Here is a 4,910-nt window from a genome sequence, read left to right as displayed (position 1 = left end):
GAGAGAGCAAGCAGGGGAGGGGCAGAGAGAGGGAGACACAGAATCCGAAACAGGCTCCAGGCTGAGCTGTCAGCACAGAGCCCAACGCGGGGCTCGAACCCACAAACGGTGAGATCATGACCTGAGCCGAAGTCGGATGCTCAACCTCCTGGGCCGCCCAGGCGCCCCCAAAATTGACGGTTTCTTAAAGGTCAGTTGGGACGCAGGAGCTGAAGCCACTTCGTGCTGCACTGAGAGCCACGCTGTGTGTCTCGCACTGGACGGGTCGTTCGCTCGGCTGTGACTTGGGAGCATCGAGCAAGGGTCCTGAGGCAGATACTGCCCCGCCGAGCCACGCGGGTCTCCCTGATGTTGACGCATCTCACCAACGGCGTGGAAGAGCCGCGTTTGTCTGCATCCACCTGTTTTATCAGAAAAGGTCTCCTAATACCGAGAAGCGCCCGGCTCGCGGCGGCAGAGGCGAGCTTTCCAGAATTGTAACCTCTGCTCGGGAGCTCGTTTATCAATGACAAGGACCCGTCAGTCGTTTACCTTGACGTGTCGGGCTCGCTTTATCCTGAGAAAACGTGGGCCCCGCGCCCGAGTCTGAGCGGTGGGAGCCCGCGCCTGTCCGTCCAGGCGCCATGCTTTTCCGGGGTGTGAGCCGCTGGCGGTCGGGGCCCCGGGGCGCCGCCGGGTGGCCCGCGTGGCCTTGCAGGGGCGCCCCGGCCCCGGCGCCCGCAGGCTCCCCCCGAAGGCGTGGGCTCGGTGAAGGAGGCCAACGACTGGTCATGGAGCCGGTTCGGCCCGGACGCCCCCCAGCGTTTCCTCTGTCCCTTTGTTCGAGGCTGTTCCCTACGAGACTGCATTTTACACGCTTCTCCAACATATCCAGATGGAGTGTAAACCGGCAGCTTCTGAACGCGCCCGGTGGACGCCGCGTTACGGGGGGTCCGTGAGGGGCCGGGGGCTCCTCTGTCCCCCAGGAATCACCCTGTGTCTGGCCGAGGGCAGCGGGGAGGGGGGCGGGAAGCCGGCGGCCGAATAACGGGTCCGGGGGGGCCGCGGGTGTGGGCGAACCCGGCGGCGGCGGCGGCTCGGCTCACCCGCGTCCTGCGCCTGCGCGCCGCCTTGACCTCTGACCGCGCGCGAAGGGTCGTCACCCGGAACCGAACCTGTTCTCCCGCCTCCTGCTTCCGGCGCGAAGCCCTGGCCCGGCCCGCGGCCCTGGCAGCGTGTCTGGTGGACCCCGGGGAGCGCGGTCGGCCCCGTGTGCGCGTGGCGGGCCGGCGACCCCAGGGAGGGCGCGGAGGGACGCCGGCACCCAGGGGAGACCGTCGTCCGCGGACCCAGGAAGCCCGGGGGACCCCCAGCCGCGGCCAGAGCCAGGGGCCCCCCACCCAGCCGTCCCCACGGACACAGCCTCAGAGGCAAAGACTTGTCTTTCACCTCAAGGTTCACTCTTTCCAGTGTCACCGGAAGGTCCCAGCGAGAGGCGGTCAAGGTCGGGCAGTGAAGGGCGGGGGCGGGGAGGGTGTGTGGGCTGCGGGCCAGGGTCCGGGGGGCTTCCCGTGGCTCTGTGTTCTCGTCCTGCGGAAGGGAGGCGGAGGGGGGGGGGTCCTCAGGGAGAAGCAGGGGTGAGGCTGGGACACGTTTATGTAGAAGAGAGGGTGGGGGGACGGGGGTCGCTGGGGGCCGGGCTCCGAAGGAAGCGCCGCGTGCACCTGCTGACCGGCGGGTCCCTGTCCAGGTGGGCGCCCTCCAGGGTCAGTGGGTGCAGCTCGGTCATGGGAATTGTCCCGTTGTTGAGGACCCCGAAGACAGGCTCCGGTCTCTACGCGCTGGGGGCCGGGCCGGCTGAGTGGATGCGAGACTCTCAATGACTGAGAAGGGGGCTCAGCGAGCCCCCACAGAGGCCTCTGGGCGTGCGCGCCTGGACCAGGGTCCTGAGCCCCGGGCCAGCCCCTTGCAGAAATGGGCGGGCACCCGGCCCCACGTGGGGAGGGCGGCTTCCTGGGCTCGCCAGGCAAGGCTGAGGGTCCCACGTGGGGTGTGGCTGGAATCTGGGTCCTCGGTCCTCATGGAGCCCTGGGGACAGTGCCCCGCCCTCCACCCCGTTCTGCCCTCCGGCTGTGCAGGGTGCGTCAGGAGGCCAGGCCAGGCCCCTCTTCAGTGTGTCCACCTGGGGACCACGGCCCGGGGAGCTCTTGTCGTTTCCCCTGGGACTCGGCCTCACCTGCATCACTCACCCCCCGCTGCCCGGCTGCCGCCTGCCCGCGGCTGCCTGGTGATGCTAAAATGTGCCCGGTCCACTTCATTCCAGGGAGATGCACAGCTTGGGGTCCAGCAGACGGGGGCCTCTGTGCCTCAGGTGACGGCTGTGGCTGCCGATGCCCTCCCCAGTGGGGTGACGGCAGCGATGCCGTGGCCACCAGGCCAGGATTCTGGAGGACCCCGCGAACGGCAGCCGCACCACTGTGGGTCTCTGCTGGTGACGCGCGCGGGGCAGCAAGACCCTCCAGCTGGCCTCCCCACCCCCTCCTCTGGAGGTCGGGCTGTCGCGGGGCTGCCCTGGGCACGACCTGGGGTCTGGTGCTGCTCCCCGGCCTCCACGAGGGAGTTGTCACCTGCGACAAACGGTGTCTAGCCACACGGGGAAATGTCCACACGCCTGGGGGACAGGGATCTCCGTGTCCCCTCCTGTGATGAGGACGCTGGGCCCTCAGGCTCTAGAACTTTCCCAAGGAGACTTCGTGGAAACGGTGAACCCAGCCCTGCCCTGGCCCCACCTAGTGTTTTCTTTCCTTTTCCTTTCTCAGTTTCTGAATGGGAAGCAGGGCACCTCTGTGCGGACTGTGTGTGTCAGCGTTTATCGCCACGGCCGGACTTTTCTTAGCTAGAAACTCCCCTCGGTGCCCAAAACGGAAGATGAGCCCTAAAACTTCACACACATAGCGGGTCCTCGCTCCGGCAGAGAGGCCTGGTGCTCGCCAGGGCCCCGTGCAGGCGGAGCTTGGAAATTTACTTCACTTGAGGATGCGCGCAGGTTCACGCCCACGACCGCGGGCCTGGCCACCCTGTGCCGCCACACCCAGCCCGCCCCTCCTCCCGTCCTCAGCCCTGCAGCCACACCTGCTCTTCCCTCTGGCTTCAGTCACGTCAGTGTTCACACGCGGGGTCACAGAGTCCGGAGCCTCCGGGACTGGGGTCTCTGCCCTGCAAGTTCGCGGGAGACGGTCCAGGTGGCCGTGGGCACAGGTGCCTTGCTCCTGGTTCAGGCGGGACTCCACTGCGTGCAGGGACCACAGGGTGTTAACCGCCTCCCTGCGGGAGGGCCTCTGGGCCGTTTCGGGTTCTCAGCTGTTACGGACCAAACCGCCGTGAGCACCGAGGTGTCGGCTCTCGGGAGAACGTGTTTGCCTTTCTCTGGGATGGACGGAGTTCTGTTTCACGAGGGACCGTCACGGCGGCTGCAGCGTGTCGCACTCCCAGCAGTGCTCTGGGGGCCTTGGTCTGTCCGTCCGTCCCCACCTGCTCTCGCCGTGGCCGCCGTGCTGACCCGGGTGCGGGGCGACTCACGGGGGCTCCAGCCTTCATCCCCCCACAGCCAGTGACGCCCTCCTCGCCGTCGGTGCTCCCCCTCGGTGAGAGCCGCGTGCCTTCCCCGGTTCTCCGGTTGAATCGTCTGCTTCTTCGCTGCTGAGGCCTGAGAATTCTGGACGGATCCCAGGAACTCGTCCTCAGTTGTCGACAAGTTTTCTCCCAGTCGATACTTTCTTTTCTTCCTCTCTGCAGATTCTAGTTTTGATGGGGTCCAATTTACTCATTTCTCATCTTCCGGGTCACGGGATCATGGGGCGCACAGCTTAATTCACACCCCTGCTTCCTGTCCCCCCAAATCCTGACCGCGAGTCTGAGCAGACCCCTCAGGCTTGAGGATTCCCCGACCCGAAGCGACACGTGAAATCCTCCATCCCAGGAGCTGCAAAGCCGTGGCTGAAAACCGTGCTTCGCACCTGATTTGTTATTTAAAAAGTAAAGCAATCATCTCCAGTTAACGTTCCGGAGACTTCAAGGAAGATCTGGGTGTCCTGCTCCTCCTGACCTGGGAGCGCTGCCGTCCTAGCACCATGCCTGGTGGCCATCCTGGTGGCGGTCCCGCCTGCCCAGGCCGCGCTGTGGGTTTGCTCCACTCGCTGACCTCATTGGCCCCAATTGCTTGTCTCACCGATGGGAAAATGGAGGCCCAGGGGGGTGAAGACGCTCCCTTGGAGACACAGTGATGGAAGCCAAGGGCAGAAGCGTTCACCTCCCCACAGCAGAGAACAAGCTTCTCTATGAAGCTTCCTTCCCAGCTCAGTTGAATGCTCCCACGGATGGGAGGCTCACTGCCACAGTCTTTGTGTTCGAGTAGCTTTCTCCGTTGGGAAGTTTGGCTGTGACAGCACAGAACTAAATGGAAGCATCTGCCCTTCCGATGCCGTGCGTAAGTGAAGTGCGGATGCTATTTAAGCCTGTGCGAAGCAGACGCCATCTCCCCAGTGGGGTGTGGGTCAGAATTGGGTCACATGTCTCGAGAGCCTGAAGTGTGTGTTTTCCTGTCCCAGGACAGATGGAGAGCCAGCTCCTGGCTGTCCATCCCGGCCTGATCAGCGAGTGCAAAATGTGCATTTCTGCGTGAAATCTGAGGTTCACGATAATAAAATCTGGGAGCAAAATATAATCCAAAAAGAGGAGATCATTTCAAGAGCCATTTAAAAAAATTTTTTTTAATGTTTTATTTCTTAAAAAATTTTTTTTAAATGTTTTATTTATTTCTGAGAGAGAGAGAGACAGTGTGATCAGGGGAGGGTCAGAGAGAGAGGGAGACACAGAATCTGAAACAGGCTTCAGGCTCTGAGCTGTCAGCACAGAGCCCGACGCGGGGCTGA

At 63.5% G+C, this 4,910-nt stretch overlaps 1 long non-coding RNA gene across 1 annotated transcript; it reads left to right on the top strand.

Moving 5' to 3' along the window:
• Nucleotides 1–1,187: 1,187 nt before the first annotated feature.
• Nucleotides 1,188–4,702, top strand: LOC120233793. Its single transcript, XR_005528918.1, has 2 exons — nt 1,188–1,483; nt 2,303–4,702. It is a non-coding gene; the product is annotated as an uncharacterized LOC120233793 (long non-coding RNA).
• The last annotated feature ends 208 nt before the right edge of the window (nt 4,703–4,910 follow it).

Source organism: Hyaena hyaena, unplaced genomic scaffold (genome assembly GCF_003009895.1).
Source record: "Hyaena hyaena isolate Hyena2069 unplaced genomic scaffold, ASM300989v1 scaffold_4, whole genome shotgun sequence".
Taxonomy (NCBI): domain Eukaryota; kingdom Metazoa; phylum Chordata; class Mammalia; order Carnivora; family Hyaenidae; genus Hyaena; species Hyaena hyaena.
Note: the sequence above shows the minus strand (reverse complement) of the source record. Positions and strands in the feature narration are given on the sequence as shown.